Below are 23221 nucleotides of genomic sequence, written 5' to 3'. Positions count from 1 at the left end.
ATGTCAAACCGTTGTGCGGCCTGTGTACGTGTGCATGGTGATCATAGCCCATATTGATGTCGAGGTAGATGCGCAGGAAACAGTGGCGTTTTGTAGCACATGTGATTCGGGACGGTTTTCTTAATTTTTCACCGATACCGTGGACTTACATATCTGTGTCGTGTGTGTTCTTTATGTGCCTATGCTATTAGCGGAAGTTTTGTGTAGTGCCACGTTTTGTGGCACCACATTTTGCAATTATCCTTAATTTATGAGCATGAGTGTACATCACCATTGACTCATAACGTGCACTGCAGAAGGGTGGATATAACTTTGCGAAACACACTGTAGTTGGTAGTTTCATTGTAGTGGGGTATAAACTTTTAATCCTAGAGATAAAAATGAGTAAGACCTCTTTTGTAGGAAATTTAATGTAGTTCCTTCACCGGGAATCAGTTTCGCTAGAAGCAGCGATTTTCGCGCTACTAAGCAAAAACGCGAAAAAGTAACTTTTAATGTCCATCCTCTCCAACACCAACGCCCACAAACCCTAGGCAGGATTTTTAGTTTTCTGTGGTCTGTAAAGAAAATTACGACTACACAATTTTCTCCTCGAAGTTTCCTTTCCTGATTGGACTGAACGGGTGATACTGAGAGGGGCTCGGGCGTGCAATAGCTCGCGGTTGACGAGATCTCAACCTCGTCCGTGCATAGCTTCTTATATGAGCCACACTGGTCACAGCGACTGTATCAGGCAGGCAGTCATGGTTTAGTGTAGTACAATCCGTTGCTTGAGCAACAATAAATTATGCAGTTCTTCTTTTCTTAGGACTTTGACCCTGAATAGCACCAGGGCTTTCTTGCTGCAACTATTGGCTTTCATTCCTGCGCTTCCCTCAATGAACCTGGCCTTGTTGAAGGATTCTGCATTCACATCAGGAGCTGACAGAAAAGTGGCGACGAGGAGAGAGTAGTTATTCGTCACCTTGGAATCTGCAAACAAATCTAAGACCGAATGAATTATGTCCATAGGAAGTAAATAACCACTACTCAGTCACAAGTATGAGAAACGTAATATCTGGCACAACATAATAAACACTAACATTATCTTCATTTCAGAATACCGTTATCTTTACAACAACAAGGAAAGCACAAAACAGTATATCAACATATAAATAATTGAGCTAGCTGCAACTGAATGACAATAAAGAAATAAAACAAATCTTAGCTTAGAACATGATATCCCAAAATACTCCATCAGAAACGCACACACAAACTCCATAAAACAGTAGTTATACAGTCTATGGAAATGTAATCAATACCACTGTACGGGTCCAACGAGGAGTAAAGGTACATACTCCAGCAGAAGCAGACAATCTAAATCCATAAATAGTATATATATACAATCAATTGCCTAGTGGAACAGTGGCCGATGGTCCTTGTAGTCATGTCCTTTCAGTCCCACAAACCAACCTAGTGGAACAGGAATCAATACTGCTACAGAGGGTTAATAAGAAGGAAGGGCTCATGCTTTGCGAGATGAGAGTATTGACGATTCTGCACAATAAATTTCAAATGAACATAGGCCCTTTCCTTACCCGTGTATGACATACAGCTGTTTGATGATACGGGAGTCAGTTCCATGTCCTTCCTTAACAACACTCACACGTGAATACAACCAAAGCGATATGAGGCTACATAGTGTTTTCTTTACTGACCTTTTCAAAGTGCACTTCACTTGCTCCGTTAGGTTACTCATACTACGTGAGATCCATCAAATTATATTAATTATATTACTACAGTATTTATTCCACTAGATTACTGATTGTGAGGTTGGTTTAAAAGCGAAGGTTGTTGGTGCAAAGTGGACACAAAGGAGGAACTTCTCGCTTGCGTTTTACATGCTTGTTCTAAAGGAAGTGACAGTACGAATGAACTTAGATCAGGAACGTAGCAGCTGTCTACGTGAGCGGGAAACCGCCTTGCAGCTGAAGGTGTAATTTTCGAATATTAGGTGGCATTATTTCATATGTTATTACCTCCATTCTTCCTGTTCCTATTATTTCTATTAGTTTGCTCGGAAACTGATAACAATTATGTTATATGACGTTCTTTTGTTCAGATTCAATAATACCATTTCTCCTCAACACTTTTACCTTTCCTCCTGACTCACCATGTATAAAGCCAAGTTGTTTAAGATAGTTTCCAAAAAACCTCAATAATATTTCAGTGATGTACTTCATACTTTTACACTATAGCAGCGGCAAAAGAGGTCTGTTGTTGCCTATGACCATGAAGTAGATTCAACGACAGCGTGAGATTTAAGAAGTATGCGGACAGACAGAGTAGGGTTGATTAGGTCGGGAGGGATATGGTGGGGAGACGGACGGGGAGGAGATGGACAAAGAGAGGAAAGGCGAAGAAGATTAGGAGGTATTTTCAATTCTCGTTCATATTTAGCAAAAGCGCGTCTTTTTCAGGTTTGTTAATAGATAATAAAAACACGCTGACAAAGGCTGCCCACTGCTGTCACAGATCTCAGTGCAGGAGATCATTAATTCAGCCAATACCAGTAGTATAGGAAAGGGCAAAAAATTTATTGTACTCAACTAACAATAAATACAGATGATTTGGATTTTAATAAACGGGGCCCTCCAGCGATATCACACACATCCATGCCCGAGGCAGGGTTCGAGCCTGTGACCGTAGCGACGGCACGGTTCCGTACTGAAGCGCCTAGAACCGCTCGGCCACAGTGGCCGGCTTAACTATTGGGCAGTACTTCGAAAACATGATTCAAATGAATTGGTATTTAACTAATTCTTACAGTCCTTCGGAATTAATCTACATTTCTTTGGCTAAATTACCTATCAGATCACGAAACATAGGCTTGGCAGGAGTTGTAAGAATGAGTTTGAAGTTGTTGCTGTGGTCTTCAGTCCTGAAACTGGTTTGATGCAGCTCTCCGTGGTACTCTATCCTGTGCAAGCTTCTTTATCTCCCAGTACCTACTGCAGCATACATTCTTCAGAATCTGCTTAGTATATTCATCTCTTGGTCTCCCTCTACGTTATTTACCCTTCGCGCTGCCCTCCAGTACTAAATTGGTGATCCAGTGATGCCTCAGAACATGTCCTACCAACCGATACCTTCTTCTAGTCACGTTGTGCCACAAACTCCACTTCTCCCCAAATCTATTCAATACCTCCTCATTAGTTATGTGATCGACCCATCTAATCTCCAGCATTCTTCTGTAGCACCACATTTCGAAAGCTTCTATTCGCTTCTTGTCCAAACTATTTACCGTCCATGTTTCACCTCCATACATGGCTGCACTCCATACAAATACTTTCAGATACGACTTCCTGACACTTAAATCAATATTCGATGTTCAAAAATTTCTCTTTTTCAGAAACGCTTTCCTTATCATTGCCAGTCTACATTTTATATCCTCTCTACTTAGACCATCATCAGTTATATTGCTCCCCAAATAGAAAAACTCTTTTACTACTTTAAGTGTCTCAGTTCCTAATCTAATTACCTCAGCATCACAAGACTTAATTCGATTACATTCAAGGTATTTGGAAGAACTTGAATTCACGGTATTGACGATACGCAAAACTAACAGCAATCGGTATTGCAAAATTACCGCCGGGGGTGTAACCGGGAACGTAGACTGAATTCGGCTGAGTGGAATGTTGAGAGACGTGTCGAAGGCAGCATGATATGACACATAAGCCCTACAGTACAGATTACAGATGCTCGACAAACTATTCTCGTGACCATTGGAATTATTAACAAAAGAACACAGATCGCGGATCTCGTGAACATAGACGTTGTGACAATGAAGACAATTCCAGACGTAATTATAGTGAAAGAGTAAATCGGCGTGAGCGCAGAAATTCTGATTCTGAACGAGGTGCTCAGGTCGTAGAAATCAGAGCATTGAGCCCACGTTACAATAATACTTATTAACAGGTATGTAAGGTGAAATAATTGTGAATACAGATAAAACCAAAATTGTTGTGATCAAAGGAATTCAAATTCAGATGATGGTACAACTGTGGAGATCAGACCACCCAACGCACGCAACAACTAAAGGCAAAACGAACCGACGCAGAAATGACTAGCAGCCACGCGGGCCAACAGTCCACATACGAACCATTTTAACGTCGTAGGTTTTGATGTTACAAGTAAATGACGACTGTGCAAATACATTTGTACGTCCAGTTGTACAAAATTCCAGTGGAAATGTTTCAGTTTATGCTGAACGCGATTCTGGTAGCGCGGTTAACGTGATTAGTACGATAACGTTTAGTAAATGTGGTCAGTCATCTGTTTGTCTAACTTTGCCACTATTCAGAACTAAATTTGATGGAGTTATGAAAGGAAACTGTGTAGATGTACGTAACCAGATTTCGTTAGTTTTCATATGCCAGGGACACAAGTTTTCTGCGAATTTTCTGATCGTTCCGCTTTTATCAACAGAAGCAACTTTGGGTGTAGAGTTTATGCTTGAGTATAAAGCGATGTTAAATTTTCGCGGTGCTCAAATAATGTTACGAGTAAATCAGGCAAAAGTATTAGTTCAGTTTTAAGGATGGCTAACAAAGGAAGATGACAATGTGAACTGTTTGCGTTTTCTGTTTTCGCTCGAGACACAACACTCACTGAATCTGTCTGACGACTGCATGAACTATATAACAACATTTCAAGTGAAGCTGAACAGTCTATTAGCATAAAACTGTTAATTAAAAGGAAGTACGCAGAGATTAAGTAGATTCTGATGCAGGCACACATCAATTATTCGAAATTTTAAAATCACGTTCTAAAGTTTTTTCTCAAAATATATGAACTACACGAAATTGTCTTCGTGAATTCATAGTTCAGAAACATAATAAATATTTTCTACCATTTTATGTTATTCCATTAACATAAAGGGAAAATGCCAATCAGGAGATACAATCGATACTATATCAGGGAATAATCAAACGTGGTGTGATTTCATGCAACAGCCTACTACACGCTGTTAAGAAGAAGGATGTTTCTATTAGACTTGTTCTCGATGCATGACAGATCAACACTATAGTATTACCAGAAACAGATCGACTACGAACACTAGACGAACTATTTCATACATTTCATGATGTAAAGGTAATGTCTTCTCCCGATTTACGATGTACCTTCTGACAAATCGAATTATACCCTTCATGTAGGAAATACACAGCCTGCTACCAGTTTCCAAAATTACCATTTTGTGCCAGTGCTTCATCAGCTACATTTATTCGAGGTTTGAATACTATTTTACCAAAGCGTTTTGAAAGACAGGATCACCACTTACGTCGATTAAATTTCGTCTTGGACAGAAGACAACCTATTACTGAGCAATGTATTACAGACATTTCTTGAATATGGTATTATAATCAATTTAGAAAAATCAGAACTTGCTAAAACGAAAATTAAATTTCTTGCTCACATTCTCTCTACAGAAAGCATGAACCCGGTCCAGAAAAATTGAAAGCAGCAGAAGAAGTGCCCGTATCAGCAACAAATGACGACTTAGGGGATTCTTAAGCCTTTCAAATTTTTATCGACTTTTCATCATTTTACACAGCTTTCTTCACCTACACTATGTCAACTCACAGGTAAGAATACAGTTTAGTACTGGAATGATGTCGCCCAGAACCAATATGATAATCGGAAAACAGCACTAGAACTGCACTGCTTAACGCACACCTATTATCACATCCTAATTTACCTTTTGACCGTTACATTTCGACAGACAGCTCAAAGTTTGGTCTTGGTGAACACTTGTTTCAAGATGTGGTAGAAATTGCAGTTCTTATGCAGAAATGTATAACTTTGTCCAGCCAAGGTTTAATCAAAACTGAACGTAACCATACTGTCACTGAGCTCAAAGTATTACATATAATCCAGGCATTTGAAAAATTTTGTTACTTTCTACAAGGTAAACACAGTAACATATTGTAACACCCAACCCGTCACTTCGCTGATATTGGTGTGTGTTCACCCCAACTGAAGTAATATTGGATAACGCAAAAAAGTAATATGGCCCTGTGACTCCTGATTGAACTGCGGTGGCAGTGTTGACATTAATTGGTTCAGAATTGATCCCTTTTTAATTAAAAAGGGGTGCACATTGATGTTATATGCAGCTATTGAACACCAGATGCAAATTTGAACATAAAATTAACTAAGAAAGTGACTTGAGATTTCAACTACTTGATTGAAAACAGATGCAGTCGATTAGCACAGGTTTATTTTAACTCAATCATCACATTACATGACTCTTCTAACAGGCAGTGGTAACAAATTGTGTTTGCGTGGAGTAAAGTGCGATACATCAAAAGTAATTCCTATCGACTCACCCAGGCGTAATGCAAAGTGCGAGAAGAATTCTACAGTACACAGCCCACGAAACCCTCATGGAAACTTTGCCAACGTGATCCAACAAATTAATCAGTGGCTGGAGTGGGCGCAATATCACCGAATACAGCGTGGCGGAGCGTCGTCGTCGTGTGGACGTCGGCTGACCTCGTGGTGCTGCAAGGCTGTACTTGTCTATTCACTCCTAGCTATCTTGCTCAGTACATATCTGAGCCAAAACTTTCTATCTCCAAGCTCAATCGTTCAATTTGCTGAGTTCTAAACTGCAGAGATGATCACTCTTTCTCAGGCAATTTGAGTAAAGAACGCCAAGTCCGCACTCTAGGCAAGCTGGGAATGGAAGACCTCTATCGAAACTTCTGCCAATCCACTGTTCGCCTCGGTTTCCACTCCAGCAAAATCACTTACGCCAATTGCAGCGCAAGTTGCGTTAATTATGCATCGCTTCCCAGCACCAACCAATGCCTGCTCTGGGAAGTGAACAAATTCCCACAAAATTTCCCTTCCTCGCAACTTCTTCTATTTAGCTCCCCACAGGCCACCCATCAAGGTTAGTGTCTGCACAAATACCAAGTTTTCCAGAGTTCTGACTCCCAAGAGAGTACTTCAAATTCTTTGGTCCTAAGACCCCATTGGAGGCTGGCGTATTTCATTCTGTCGCTCTTCACCTGATTTACTTCAGACTCTGCAGACTGTGAATTCAGCGTGAAGTTGCCATAGTCACGAACATGCATGTTTTCACCTATGTTGACGGCTCCACCATAGCTTTATGCGGCTTTCTCGCAATTTTCACAGGAAACAGGAAAACGGACATTTATCAACAGGCGTACAAGTTCTCCATCTGTTTCCAGGTACACCAGCATGGAGTCGGGGTCAACCACCCCCTCACTGTCACTTACCTTATGGTGGCTGGAGGCCGTGCACCATTACCACTTTCTCAAGAGCTTGAGGTGCTCTAAGCTGCCTATTGTCGCTCCCCTGCCAGCCACAGTGGTCACCTCGAATACTTCCCTGGGGTAAACTAGCCTCCAGCAAATCGACCCGTTGCCGCAAAGTTTTCATGTCGTGTGAATTACTTTAAAACCATCACCTGACATTAATTTTTCCAACACATCCATACTATACCCTCTACAAAATGCATTGTGTCTTGTCATTTTTGTTCAGCCCTACTGTTCGCTCAACTTGAGTTAGGTGATCCTTAATGACTTCATGTGAGGGGCATACTTCTTGCCATCTTACAGTATATACCGATCTTTGGACCGTAAATTCTTATGACAGCTAAACTAAATTATGATTGCTTAAGACGTTGGACTTCGTTCTTTATGAATTCAGTTTCACTGTGATTTACATACCGTGTTCAGAAAACATTATTTCTGATGCATTTTCTCATGCTCCTGTTGGTTTAGTCCTGAATAATGAGGAAAACTGCAAAGAAAATAATTTTCGTTCGTAGTATAAGCTAAAAAGTAGCCTTTAAAACTTTGTTTAATAATTTTTGTGCATCATAGACGAGCTCTTCAAGAAAATCATTTGGTACACATATCTTAGTTTCACACACTTTGCTCCTAAGAAATGTTTTAAGATATTATGGGATACATGTTACTTCATCAATACGGAAAAGCGAATTCGTACAGTCTTGGTAAAATGGCAAATGTGCCAAAAGGCAAAACCACCAACTGTTGCACATGGAACGCCACTATTTCCGATCATTCTCGTGAAACTAAGAGAATGAAAATTTCGATCCAGTTACGAGATCTACGCAATTTCGCTCTAGGACCTGGTTTAAAGCTTCGAAACGTCGAAAAATCAAACCAATGCCTACATCACTTTTTATGCCATTTTGTAACCCTTATAAAAGGATTACGAAAGAATTAGGTAAGTTTTTCGGACAGTATTCCTACTTTCAATACAGAAGCTGCGATTTTCACCAATCAGATGTTCGAAATATCATTAACGAACTGGCAAGTAATTCTTCAACTTTGCCTCCACTCCTTGTATTAAAGAATAAACCACACCCACACTGCGTGAAACAATTAACAACCTTTTCTGTACGACGACTTTTAAGACACCGTGAAGTAATACATTTAGCATTGGAAACTGAAGAATGTCTCAGAGAAAAGAAAGAAGCTACAGAACCCACGAGTGAACGTCAAGAACTAGAGCTAGATCAGATAGTGTTGCTTATATGACATCGTTTATCTCACATAGGAAAGCCTTCATGTAGAAAGTTTTTCTTGGCATAAGATGGTCGTTTCAACATACGCCGAAATGCACATGTAAATACTGCGGAACTTGAAACCACAAGCATAAACAAATCACGAGGTCTTCATAGTGTATCAGACATTAAAAGAATAATGCCCTAGAAGGTATGCTGTTCTTTGGCAAACAAATTCAGTGATGAGGGATGATGCCCCTGATGATGCAGTACATTTTCATGCTTTAGATTCCACCACTGTTTCATACTGTTGAACTAAGCTCTATATTTTTCATTGTATCTTTTACTGTCAGACTACTTAATAGGGAACTTTAATAAATGGTGATTATCTATGATTTGTGTTGTCAGAAGAAAATAACATTGAATTTGCAAAGCATAGTGTGACAAGGTGATAATACAGTGGCAGCAGACAATTGTTATTATGCATATATATATATATATGCATAATAACAATATGGAGTGGTAAGCATCTGATTGAGATGTGATACTGTTATCTTATTTCATGAGTTTGTAACTTTTCTTTTGAGATCTTGGTATAGCAAGGTATACTTGATTTTGAGGTTTTCAGATAATCACTTTTCTTTTCAGTAACATAGTTTGCACGAGTAATGACTTGTGGATTGTCACTTTACCTTTGCTGGGGAGAATACTATGTTATTTTGTAGTAAAGTGCACGAGATGACGTTTTCTGTAGCTACCTTTTGTGAGGTAGGTAACGAATTTTAGAGTTATAGACCACTGCTCACTTTATTTTGTAAAATACATTGTGTATGAGTGTCTCTGAATTGATAAAGACGTTTTTGATGAGCAGTAGTTCCACTAGGAACATTTCTGACTGATGCCTGTTATGCTGTGTAGGAAGTATCTTAAAAAGAGATAATTTCCAAGTCATATGCGTACACATGGTGAATCTACAGAATAGTCTCAAATATGGAAATGGAATCTGTTGAGGTATTTTGTTTAATGACTTCTATGTGAGGCCTATGAAGTTGTCAGTACTCATAATTGTCAAACTAAGTTGTATTATGGTACAATTGTGGCATATTAAGGTGTAATTACGGAATATTATATGGAGGTGATTCGTAGGGTATTTTGCTGAAGGATAATGAAAGACGTTACTCTGAGGAAGAAACAGGAGGCATTATATGTAATTTTGTGGGGATGATTTTTTTCAGCTTTTTTTGGAACAGGGCAAGTTAAGGAACGTAGACTCTTTAAACGAAGCAACCCACAGATGTACTATTCACTTGGAAGTTCTGTTTGTGCACACTTTGTTCGAAGGTAGAGATACAGTGATACTTTCAAGAGAGATGTATTTTGTTATGAAAGGATTTCTAAGGTGACAGTACTACTGAAGTTTTATTACTACTGGCGAGATGTATTATCACGTGTAAGAGATATCTATTATGGAAAGCATACGACGTACAGTTTGAGATACCAATCACACCTTTTGTATACTTTGTAAAGTCCAGAAAATCCGAAACTTTTGCTGTATGAAATACCAGCGCTCAGAGATGACACAATTACTTTTCACCTATTTTTAGATAAGAGTACGCATGGGGATACATCCGTCGTGTAATGAGCGTCAGTGGTTTTACAAAGATATTTTTTCTGTACTGCTGAATTATGTGATGTACGTAGGAGAAGAATTTTATAGCTTTGCAATGTTGTCGAATGAAATCATGTCAGTATTTTTTTCTCTTTTTATTACTGTTTACACTTATGTACTTTATTTTGTGTGTGTGACATTATCACAATTGAAGTGTACACCATCGCAGAGGAAGGCAGAGGAACATAGAGCGGTATCCGTTTTTATGAACTAAACAATATTTTCAGTGCAGAATGTAACGTATGTAGCATGTGAGTTACATTCTATCAATGAGAATGTTGCAGTGGTCTGTTATGGAGAACTATACACTCTAAAAGTACCCAGTCGTGTTAAAACATTGATCCATGTCGTGTATATAAATATGATATGCATTGTGAGAACTTTTTTCTTTTCAGCCTGTAGTACTTTTACACCTTGATACTAGTTGATCTGTTACATTTTGTATGCATGTTGAAAATAATTGTTTAAAATAACAGACTTGAGTACTTAGTGTTTTTCTATTTAAGCAATTTTATTTCAGAACTTTCATTATGGTGATAAATGAAGATTTTCGGTTAATAAATCATTTTTTTCAGCTACCACTGAACAGCTCGAGGATAAATCTCTTTTGTGTTGCATCTTACAGTAACATATGACATTATCAGTTGCTTAGTAATATAAGTCTGTTGAGTGTAGTATTTATTTTGCTGTTGTGATTAGCTACGTACGGCCATACAATTCTGACAACGCACACAGACAAGCTTAAATTTGACATCTGACGATATTGACTTAGTGGTGCTACTTACTATTTTCTGTTTGATGATCATCACATAAACATTAGTATGATTTCTGAGAAATAAAATAGAAAGGAAGTGCTTCTGATAATCACTAACCCAATTCTCGCTAAATAAATGTGTAATAAGTTATTAAACTTGAATTGATTAGACAGTAATAAGATATTACATTGTTTACTAACTCCAACATAAGTTAACTGGAGCTTAAGTCCCTTACAACACATATCAAAGAATTACACAACTACCCATATAACGAGAGTTACCCAGAAAGGAATGAACCGCATTTCTTTTCTCTGCCGAAAACAATACTACGAATGTTAAACGTTACGTTTGTTTCATTTGAAGTCTCCAAGTTTCCGTCACTTCCGACAGATGGCGTAGCTGCTGGCAGGTTCAAAATGGCCTCTGCAGGGGATGTACATTACAAGCAACGTGCCATAATTGAATTTCTCACTGCATAAACAATGTGAAATGTTCACAAACGCTTGTGTAAAATCTACGGAGCACCTGTTGTAGGAAGGTCATAGAACAGGATCTCAGAAAATGGGTGTATAGATAATACACCATTCATTATTCTCATTATATTCAGTAAAGAATTGATGACGAAAGAATTGCAGTGCATTACTTTCTGAGCAGCCTTTATAATTTTCGTAAGTATCTGCTACAGAAATTGGATTATTTGAACGTTTTACTTCGTTTGTTTACCTGTAATTTTGACTGTGTTAATTTAAATCACATGTTATTACTATGCAAATATCATATTGGGGATCGATGATTAATTATAACATTTTTTTAAAATGTGTCACCATTAATATCAATAGACAAATTTGTCTGTAATTCACTAATGTTATATGTCACATGCTTTGCATGCTATGTGCCGCTACGTGTCAGATTTTATGGTAACAATAATAGAGTTTCACTTGATTGCCTTGCATTTTCAGTGACAAATTATACATAATGATAATATTGCCAGAGACACAGCTTTACACATTGCCATGAATCTTTCAACAGCCTAATAATAATTATAATTTTTTATGGTATAACTATCAATGATCCTTACTCACACTGATTCTGGTAGTAGGATTATGCGTAACACAGAAACTCGCCAGTGATTCCCTCTGCTGATTCAACGCTATTGTTTACGAACTCCGCAATTGTCGACGGTCGCTGACAGCCAAGACATGAAATCTGGCGAAGCATCGTTTAGCCTCGCGTTTCTGTTTCGGTTACATCAACAACAGTCTACTTGGACACATTTGGACATTCTGAACTGACTCCTGTGACATCCAATGACTAGTCCATGTTTGAAGTCACTTAGTTCGCCTAATCAAATCATTCTGCTTTTACCTGTTCCCTCGTGATAACGCAATACTTCATCTCTCTTTTTACGCTGTCTAGTCTTCCACTCGTAAAGTCTAGACATCAATTCCGTGTCCAGATACTTTTGATAAGAATATGTAAAAGCATCTTAACAGGAGTACAGGCTAATATTCTGTACGGCCGCATATATGCTTACCAACAGACGATCGTACAAACGTGCATCATACACACAAACTGTTGGTATATATAACGCTCATTAGCGTTAGATTTAAAGCGTCGTTGACTAAGCGTTATGGCTATGTATTAGCATTTTACCGTTGACGAAGCCTTCGTTTCTCTTTCCACACAATATGTAAGCGTGTTATTACTTCCCCTGAGGAAAGCAGGTTTATATCTATCGAAATATCGTACAGGTATGAACAAATTTCACATGCAACTGTTTGACCGTATGATTCCAGTTGTGTCCAGAATCATAGTTACACGATTAGCATGTAATACTTCTTGTCTTATAAGATAGACTGAAGAAAGGCGAATGTATCCTTATAGCATTTGCAGATTTAGGGAAATATTCTGCCTGTGTGGACTGGACTATTCTATTTGTCATTTTGAATGTAGCAGGGAAAAATACTGGGAGAAAAACACTGTTTGCAATTTGTAGAGAAACCAAAATGCAGTTATAATTGTCGAAACACATTAAAGGGTAGCCACAGTGAAGAAGGTGAGGGATACTGTCGTAACCTATTGTCGCATTTATTGTAAGTTTACCTTGATCAAGCTGTGAAGGAATGCTGAAGTGTGGAAAGAGAATGAAAGTTCGGAGAAACGAAATAAAATCCTTGCTCTTTGTCAGGTACATTGTAGTTCTATCAGAACATGTAAGAGCACTTGAACATAAAAGATAGTCTTTTCAAGGCTATACATTTCGTTCAAAACTAAAAGTAAAGGTAAGGTAATAGAAAGCAGTCGAACTAAATCAGGCGATACTGAGATACAAAGAGTAGGAGATAAGTTTTGTTATTTCGGCAGGAAATAAACTGATAATCTTCGACTTAGGGAAGATATAAAATGAGACTGATATTAACAAGAAAGGAATTCCTGAAAAAGAGTAATTTGTTAACATATAATATAAAATTATGTATTAATAATACTTTTCTAAAGGTATTTGTCTGGAGTGTAGACAGGTATGGAAGTGATACGTAATTCAGAGAAGAAGATGACAGAAGCTTCTGAAATGTTGTGCTATAGAAGGATGCTGAAGAATATATGCGTAAATCAAATAACAAATGAGAAGATAATGAATGGAATGGGGGAAAAAATAAATTTATTTCACAACTTGACTAAATGAATGCATCGATTGGGAGAACACAGGGAATTTTCTTTTTGTTGATGGAAGGACGCGTGTTGAGGTGGGGGGGGGGGGGGGAGTGATGGGGTGGGGCTAATGTGGTATAATGAGGCCGATGTTGTGGCTAGTCGCATCAGTTTTCGGGCTGAAGACGACAGCAATACGAAGTGTGACACCTGAAGCCTGAGTAGGGCGCATCAAAACATGCCAGATCTGTATCAACACGGAAGTCTCTGGTACGGCAACCGCCAGTGTTAAAGGAAAATCACAATGATCATCACATGGCTAAGATATTGTCACGACCGTTTAAAATAAATTGCACCTCATATGTTTTACACCATCCCACTTCTTTCATGACAGAAGGAAGGAACATTAGGGTTTAACGTCCCGTCGACAAGAGAGGCTGTTAAAGACGGAACACAAGCTCAGATTGTTTAAGGGACTGGGAAGGAAATCGGGAGGCCCCAGCATTCGTCTCGAATGATTTAGGAGAATCAGGAAGACCTAAATCAGGATGAGTGGACGCGGATTTGAACCGTCGTCCTCTCGAATGCGAATTCAGCTCACTGCGGCACCTCGCCAGATCGCCAGACTGTTCATCTGGTGAAGAAATATCAGTCATATCTTCTTCGAAACACGGGAACCCGCAAGTGGGCACTTACGAAATTGCTGAAAATGAAGAGTCTTCAATGAACGAGAAGAACACTAGAGCCGGGAGATAAGTTTTGTGGTTGAACTGAGCCTCAGCTTCAGTGCGAAGCAGCTAATAACGAACAAAGAATGTTCCACTAAATTTCAGTCTGTACCGTGTAAATGACTACGTACATTTTTTCTTAAATTTGTTATTTATGTTCATCAAACCGTCAGTAGGTTCGTCGTTGCGCTCTGTCTTTCCCTATACTGTTCTGAAATCTTCATCTCTAAACAAATACATGACCCTAATGCTCCACAACCGGTTTTTTATATTGTTTTACCTCTCTGCCACTATTGTTTTTCTCTCCACTCCTCCCTGCACTGCCAATCTAAGTACACGTACACGCTACAGTAGACATGCCACTTATTTCTCTCTTCTGGTTAGGATAATCAACAGACGTCTTTTCTCCGCTATCGGCTTTTGTATTACATTTCCAACTTTAGCTGTCCACTTTATTTTCATCAACTTTAGATAGTACCTCATTAACAATGCTTAGAATTTCATCTTCTCTCTACTTTCGATAGTTCATGTTTCACTTTTGTACAGTACTGACATACAATTTTAGGACGTTTTTCTCGCTTCCATGACAGTGTTCGATACCAGAACTTTTTGTGCTGATGCGTCGTTCCCAATTAAGACTGTCAACATTTCTTACCATTTATACCTTCTACATATCATTAACGTTGTTGTTAACTGTGCCTTCATACGTTTTGAAAGGTACGTTTCGCTTAATAAGATCACAAGGCCTATAACGTCTGCAAATTGTATTTATTTCCAATGTACTTTTATTCTTATCAAATTTTACTGTAACTTCTATCATCGATTGTTCAACAAACATGTTAAGCGATAGAGATGATTAGTTGCAAGCCAGCCTTATGTTTCGTAATGAACTAGTTTTTCGTGAACTTCCGCTTTTATTTCTTGAACTTTACTTTCAAAAATATTGCAGGATATTTGTCTGTCTCTGTACTTTAACTTCAGTTGTTAGTTATTTGTAAACTGTTCTATTGATTATATCGTAGGAGTAGTTAGTAATACAATGTCGGTGTCTTTAAGAGATCTCCTCAGCTGACAACGAACATCATTAAAAGTATAATCCCTAAGGTGATTAACTCATCCGTACAGGTATGGCCATACATATTACCCCAGAAACGAGTTTTCTCGGACGGATCAAAGTAGTGGAAAATAGTGCACGGAAAATGACGCCATACAGTAGAAGATGAGCAAGGTTTACGATGGACGGAGAACATTTTGGTGATCAAAATGTAACTGAAAATTCGTTTCCGTTGTCAAGAGAAAGGAAAATGGCCTTTAATTGAGTTCTAACGGCCTTTAATCGTACCACATCACGAAAGAAGAGAGCAATTAAAAATTGGGTATAAAACATCTCTTAGTAGTTTTTGGTAACATGACGCTTTCACATCGTGTACTGATAGCTGGCAACATTGGTAATCCAATGCACCAATAAATCACCCTATGAATGGATAGTGTAAGCCACAGAATTGTGAGGGAAATTCGATACGGTGAAGTGGACCTATTATTGCAGCGGATCAGATCCGCTTACTACCGCATTTCAGTAATTTCTGTGTCATGGATACTCACATTGTCACACTGCAACACGTTGTTCGGAGACCTAATTAATAATTAAATATATCAATCACAATGCTTCGACTAAATATTAATTGTCCATACCCTTACAGTTTTTCTGACATTTTGAGCTATTTTAAAAGCGTATGAATCCTTTCACATTATGTTTGGAATACGCTGCAATCATTATACTAGCTGTAGCGAATTTTTAGTTAAACCGTGTCAATATAATGAATGAAAGGTTAAGAGACATCCTCCACCAATCATCTTAAACCAGTATTCTGCCAGTCACAGTTCGAATCAGTACTTGATATTCACAGTTTCAGATGACTACTGCACCACTTTCCACACGCTGTAACAATTTGAACACACTTGTTTGTTACGTAATTTAAGAAACATAAACGGAATCAATGAGAAAAAATTTAAATTCTGCACATACATACTGCCTTACATCATAACACACAAGTGCGACACACACAGCACTGCAAATTTAGTTTATTCTTTTCGTTACACTCTAAGGGAACAAACGCGTAGCACTAAGGAATGATCCAAATGGGATGAAAATCAGTAGATGTGATGTGCATGTAGACACAAACAAACGATTACAGTTTCAGAAAAATTGGATGAATTATCGAAGAGAAAATGTTTTGCTAACTGAGTAAGTCAAAAAGGCGTTTGTTTACCTCTGGCGCTTGTGCAGACAGTTATTCGGCTTCGCATTGATTGATAGAATTGCGAATGCTGAAAGATATAGCGCCTAAGTCGGTCCAACTGTTGCATTAGATGACAGAAAATCCGAGATGGTTTGAGGGCTCTGCACCACACATTCTCAATCTGAGAGGGTGGGGGGGGGCGGGGGCAGGAGAATCTGACTGTCTCGCTGGGAGCCCGTTCGCAAACAGAATTATGGGCAGGGCCCTTCAATCATCTCTTTATTTTGACGATCTAACTCACCAATTGGACATACTCTGGCACGATATTCCTCAGGACAACATCCAACAACTGTATCAATGAATACCAAGCCAACTACTTGCTCGCACAGGTGCAAGAGGTGACTCAATTTGTGTAGCTCTTTCTCATGAGTATATCAGCAAGCGTTTCTGAATTGTAATCATTTGTCTGTATCTACCTGTACATCTGTATATCACATCTAACGATTTCCGTCCCTTTTGCTTAATTCCTTCAGTGCGCGTCCTTTACCGTTTCTTAATTTTACTTTATTTTTTTAAAAATTTTTTTTAAGAGAATAAGAATCGCAGGGTGCGAAACTAGAGTTAAACCAGACCTAACATGTAAAAATTTGATTTCAAATTAATGCATTAAAATAAAAAAATTATCCTCAGTGATACAAAACAGTAGGCTGAAAATAAATGTAAAAAACACTAAATCAGTTATGTTACTATAAGTGCAGTATATAATAGAACAGTTCCTTTTAAATTACAACATACGCGTAAGTATTAGTTGCAGATTATATTTTGCGAACTGAATATTACCTCGATATACAACAATGTCGAGAAAATTAAGCATCATAGCATAGTTTACATACTAAATAGTAAAATCAGCATTGACATGTAGCAACCATGTAATGCTAATATATTTCAAAAGAAATCGTGAAGAAAACATTTTTCAAACCAGTAGCCAACAACAAAGCGAATAGCAACCACTCTTCTTGTTGTTGTTGACTGTGGTCATCAGTCCTGAGACTGTTTTGATGCAGTTCTCCATGCTACTCTATCCTGTGCAAGGTTCTTCATCTCTCAGTACCTACTGCCACCTACATATTTCTGAATCTGCTTAGTGTAGTCATCTCTTGGTCTCCCTCTACGATTTTTACCTTCCCCGCTACCTTCCAATAGTAAATTGGTGATCCATTGATGCCTTAGAACATGTCCTACGAACCGATCCCTTCTTCTAGTCAAGTTGTGCCACAAATTCCTTTTCTCCCCAATTCTATTGAATACCTCCTCATTAGTTACGAGATCTATCCATCTAATCTTCAGCATTCTTCTGTAGCACCACAGTTGGAAAGCTTCTATTCTCTTCTTGTGCAGACTATTTATTGTTCATGTTTCACTTCCATACATGGCGACACTCCATACAAATACTTTCAGAAACGACTTCCTGACACTCAAATCTACACTCGTTGTTAACAAATTTCTATTCATCAGAAACGCTTTTCTTGCCATTGCCAGTCTACATATCCTCTCTTCTTCGACCATCATCAGTTATTCTGCTCCCCAAATAGCAAAACTCCTTTACTACTTTAAGTGTCTCATTTCATAATCTGATTCCCTCAGCATCACCCGACTTAATTAGACTACATTCTATTATCCTCGTTTTGCTGTTGTTGATGTTCATCTTATATTCTCCTTTCAAGACACTGTCCATTCCGTTCAAATGCTCTTCCAGATCCTTTGCTGTCTCTGACGTAATTACAATGTCATCGGCAAACCTCAAGGTTTTTATTTCTTGTCCATGGATTTTAATACCTACTCCGAATTTTTGATTTGTTTCCTTTACTGCTTGCTCAATATACAGATTGAATAACATCAGGGAGAGGCTACAAAATTGTCTCACTCCCTTCCCAACCACTGCTTCCCTTTCATGTCCCTCGACTCTTATAACTGCAATCTGGTTTCTGTACAAATTGTAAATAACATTTTACTCCCTGTATTTTACCCCTGCCACCTTCAGAATTTGAAAGAGAGTAGTCCAGTCAACTTTGTCAAAAGCTTTCTCTAAATCCAGAAGTGCTGGAAATGTAGCTTTGCCATTCCTTAATCTATCTTCTAAGATAAGTCGTAGGGTGAGTATTGCCTCACGTGTTCCAGTATTTCTACGGAATCCAAACTGATCTTCCACGAGGTCGGCTTCTACCATTAGCCACTCGACAAAGGTGTAAAATGCAGCCACTATCAGTCAAGGAGATGTTCTCTCTGGTAATCACTGACGCAGTCGCAGTAACCTGCCTTTGAGTAGAGATTCTGCTCAGGTTTTCAACGCAAGAAACAGAAAATTATGGTCCGGGAGATCTGTAGAAGCTACAAGAATCTTTTAACACTTCCTCAGTGGCAAGTCGACCAGTGCTGACTCGCAAGTGTTGCTGACGCCACGGGCAGGACGCGGCCCAGCGATAGCCGGCCGCTATCGATCATTGCTGCCCGCCGCGAGCATCTTTGAGGGCGAGGTTTGGCGTAAGATGCTTGATTTGAAATACAGGATCTGAAAGCGCTTTGTGTAGTTGGACAGCAGGCTGGATTTGGAGCGTCGGTTCCGGCGACTTGAATTTGCACACATGTGCGAGCTGTAGAGAAAAGACGGAAATAGGCCGTTGAAGTGTCTTGATCCGTGCCGGAAGTTGATTGCGCTGTTACTACTGCTGGCGGACGGAAAGGGTTCGGGAATTAAATGCATCTTCGCTGTTCTAAGTCGATGGGTGGTGAAAAAACTATGAGCAAGTTGGTTTTGGTGAGCAGAAGTGATAGTATAACTCTCGGTATTGTGTACTACGCTCCTATTCTTTGAGCGATATAGGGTGCCAGGTTGTAAGGGATCCGTGATCCCACGAACATAGATGCTAGTATCCGACGCCCAGGTCGATTGTAGACAGGAGTCGATTGTCAAGCGCTGTAGGAGGCAGTGAGACCTAGTGTTGAGTACGGAGTAGTGTAGAGTGTGTCGAGTGGGAAGTGGTACTGGAGAGACGGGCAAGAATGGTAGTCGAGTAAATTCACCGAAGTGTGACAGATGAGCGCGTCCCCATAATCGTCGTAGGGTGGACCCTCATCGATGCCGATTCGCGAGTGATATGTCACCGAAAGCCACAAGTGCCGAATTTCGTGTTTCGCGTCAACCGCGTCGGCCAGCAACAACAATGGACTACAGTAAGGATTGTTGTGGATGTTAACCATCACCATTGTGCGTGACGAAATACCTAAAATCAGCATCCAATAAGAGATATAACCGTAATTAGGTGTCTAAGGCGAAGGTAGCAAATGCCTCCGAATTTGTGTGTTAGTAGGAAATACATGTCAGATTGTACATCGCAAGCTTTGTGGTCCTTCACAATAGACAAACATTCAATCATCCCACTATTCAGTTGCAGAACAGCCGCACTCGGTTGAAATGCCCCCGAAACCACAGCAGAAAAACCGATAGCCAGTCATCCATTAAGCACACGGTCATATAATAATAACAATTCACTGTTTGGCGGCTTCGATAAATTACACAAAACCCAATAAAGGGACTTAAACGAGAGTGTTTCAAGGTCCCTTCTGTACATCGAAAGTGAGTATGACGTTAAATTACTGGAAGTCACTTGAATTTAACTCTTTTTAAATTCTGCCTTGCTTAAGTGGCTCATGTAATTTTATTTTGAGAATGGTGAATGTGTAAATAGTGATTTGTTTGGCATGTTCTGCGATAGACGTGCTTGTGATTGCAAAACAAAAATAGCACAACTGCCCAAGTAGCATGCAGTTAAACAGCAGCTCCGTTCATTGGAATCTACCGGTACATGGCATCTGTGAAGACATGAACGGAAATTATGAGCCTTCTGAAGGCGGTTCCTGTATTCACGTTTATCATACAAAACCTTAAGAACTCTTGATGATTCGGTGGAGCAAATCGCTTAAGCATTTGGCAGGCTGGGCATATTCGTATTAATACCTGGGCCATAGTATGCTTGGTGAGGCGATAATGCTAGCCTGGGTGGCCGAGCGGTTCTAGGCGCTACAGTCTGGAACCGCGCGACCGCTATGGTCGCAGGTTCGAACCCTGTCTAGGTTATGAATGCGTGTGATGTCCTCAAGTTAGTTAGGTTTAAGTAGTTCTACGTTCTAGGGGACTGATCACCTCCGAAGTTAAGTGCCATAGTGCTCAGAGCCATTTGAACCATAGTTTGAGGCGATAATATGGTTAAAAACCTTATCATTATTCAAGGTAGTGCTGCAACTATTATTGGGGATCCTGTTAAAGCATCCAGTCGTAAAGTTGAAGTAGTCCCTTCGATTTAAAGGGACCATCATGTACAGGTTAAAATTTAATGAACGTAAATACAGCTGTTTTAAAATTTGGTGGTAATCTCATGTGATTTTGCGTAAAGACAATATTTTATTTGATGTGAGCCCTCTGTTGGGATTGTGTGGAGTGAGATAAAATACCATTCCAAGAGTGGATAGAATGCTCCAAGTGCACTTGAAATTTGCTTTGGTTCGCTAGCAGCTGTCTTGTAACAGCCAGCTGTTCGATTGTATAACCTGCTCGTCTGGATCGGCATTTAGCTGATATTCTAACCAATTAAATGAAAAAAATTAGTTCTAAGGAACCCCTTTAAGTAGCCTGGTCTCGAACTGACTGATCGCAAAGATCAGTCAAGCCATTCTATATTTCTTACTTCTGCAAATTTTTAGTATTCTCATTGCAAAATTCTATTGTTCTTCCCTATGTTCTTGTGTTACGACGGTACCAAACGTTCTCTTTCGAGATCTTAGTTTGTTCAGAACGGGCTTACATGGACCCTTATATTCCAGTAGTCTACGATTGGATTTTGGTTAAGATCTGCACCATGGTAACACCTCAACACAGTTACCGAGAGACGCATATATTCTTAAAAAGTCGGAATACCGTCAATGACATCCACGTAGGAATGGCACGTCATCCGTTGAAGGCGTCGAATCATCTAGCCAATCAATTGTTCAGAGGTGATCGGAGCGTTGCTTAGACATGGCGATACAACTGCAATATCAAAGAGAACATCATTGTTATGAAACAGTTTTGCCGATGATAAACATACATTTAGTGACTTTGTTCAGCCACCATTAACAGATGCAGAAACTATAAGTTCTACATCTACTCTGCACGTGAGGCTCAGCATCTTCTCCACTTCGCAATTATCCGTTGCTCAGCTGTAAAAACGTTATAAGTGCGTTAAGTGATGGGTGTGTCTGTGTGTGTGGGAGGAGTAGGTGTTAAAAGTAAACATTAATATGCCTCCACATGCAAACGTTTTCGGTTCCAATACATTAATGCTGAGATCTTCCAGTCTTTCTCATATTCCACTACTGCTTCTTATCGTAATCTACTTAACTGTCTGCAAGTTTAGTCCGTGATCATGCCCAACGATCGAATCGTCTTCTAGTATTGCCATGACGTACTCGTTTACTCGTTCATTGACTGTCAATCCCGCATTCATAACATTTTACTTCGGTAACATTTTTCTTACCAGGACAAAGCTTCGTAAAATACACAGAATTATAATTGCACTGAAAAATGATGTAACAACTCGGACAACATTTTCTTTATAAGTCCGCATACATAAATCCACAGAATAAATAAAGAAAAAGTAAATACATGTCCTAAGACATTTCGACGAAACAATAAATTGGTCTATATGAAGTTGAATAATCATTAAAGAGACTGATCTACGTCCTTTACAGAGAGCGTTCAGTAGTGAAATCAACAGATGGAACGGTCCTGTAATAACTACAATCCTCTTAGAAGCCTGCTGAAGTGTACATATCTTCCTTGGGTGCGGTAAGTGGATATTCGAGATAAAGCTGTTGACCGGGCCTCTCTTATATCCTCAACTCTGTCACTGGATCTACAATGAATTGATCCTCTCATGTCCTTCCCTTTTCCATGTCTCAAGGGTAATCTCTTCCGACCTCTTTCTGCCGAAGCGGCAAATTGCTATACGTGAAAGAGGAAGCCCTTTGAACCAGCAGGCACCGTGGATGCACTTGCAGCGATACGGCCCGTGCCTAGGCACGACCACCATTAGAATTAACTTGCACTCCGTTTGTTTTACTTTTCCCAAACGTGTTCAAAACTTTTCCTGCTTTTTTCCGTGTTATTTAATATTTTTTACTGTGTAAATTATTATAGTATGGTAGCATTTGAATTTAAACTCCAGTGTTTTATATACATATAAAGGAGTGATAATTCGTCTCCAAATTTTGTGATGGTGTAAGTCTTTAGTTAAATGACACATGTCACTTCTGATACACGAGACATTGCACTCCTTTCGACGTCTCGAAAATTAGGCCTAGAGTTCTTTTTTGGAGAATAAATATCTATCGTTTTCCACACTCCTTAGATGGTGCGAAGTTGTCTTTATGTTAGTAGCCGTATACTAAATTGCATCCCTCTAATTTTAGCATGTTTCCTAGACTGTTGTCGTTTCGTTGGTATATGTCGTTAAGTGTCATTTGGTGCTTACTGTCTGTTGATTTGTTGTGTATTGTGTTGTCTGGCTGAGTGAGTGCTCATGATTATGTGCATTTTGTTGTTC

The sequence above is a fragment of the Schistocerca gregaria genome, chromosome 5 (assembly GCF_023897955.1).
Source record: "Schistocerca gregaria isolate iqSchGreg1 chromosome 5, iqSchGreg1.2, whole genome shotgun sequence".
In the NCBI taxonomy this organism is placed as follows: Eukaryota; Metazoa; Arthropoda; class Insecta; order Orthoptera; family Acrididae; genus Schistocerca; species Schistocerca gregaria.
Note: the sequence above shows the minus strand (reverse complement) of the source record.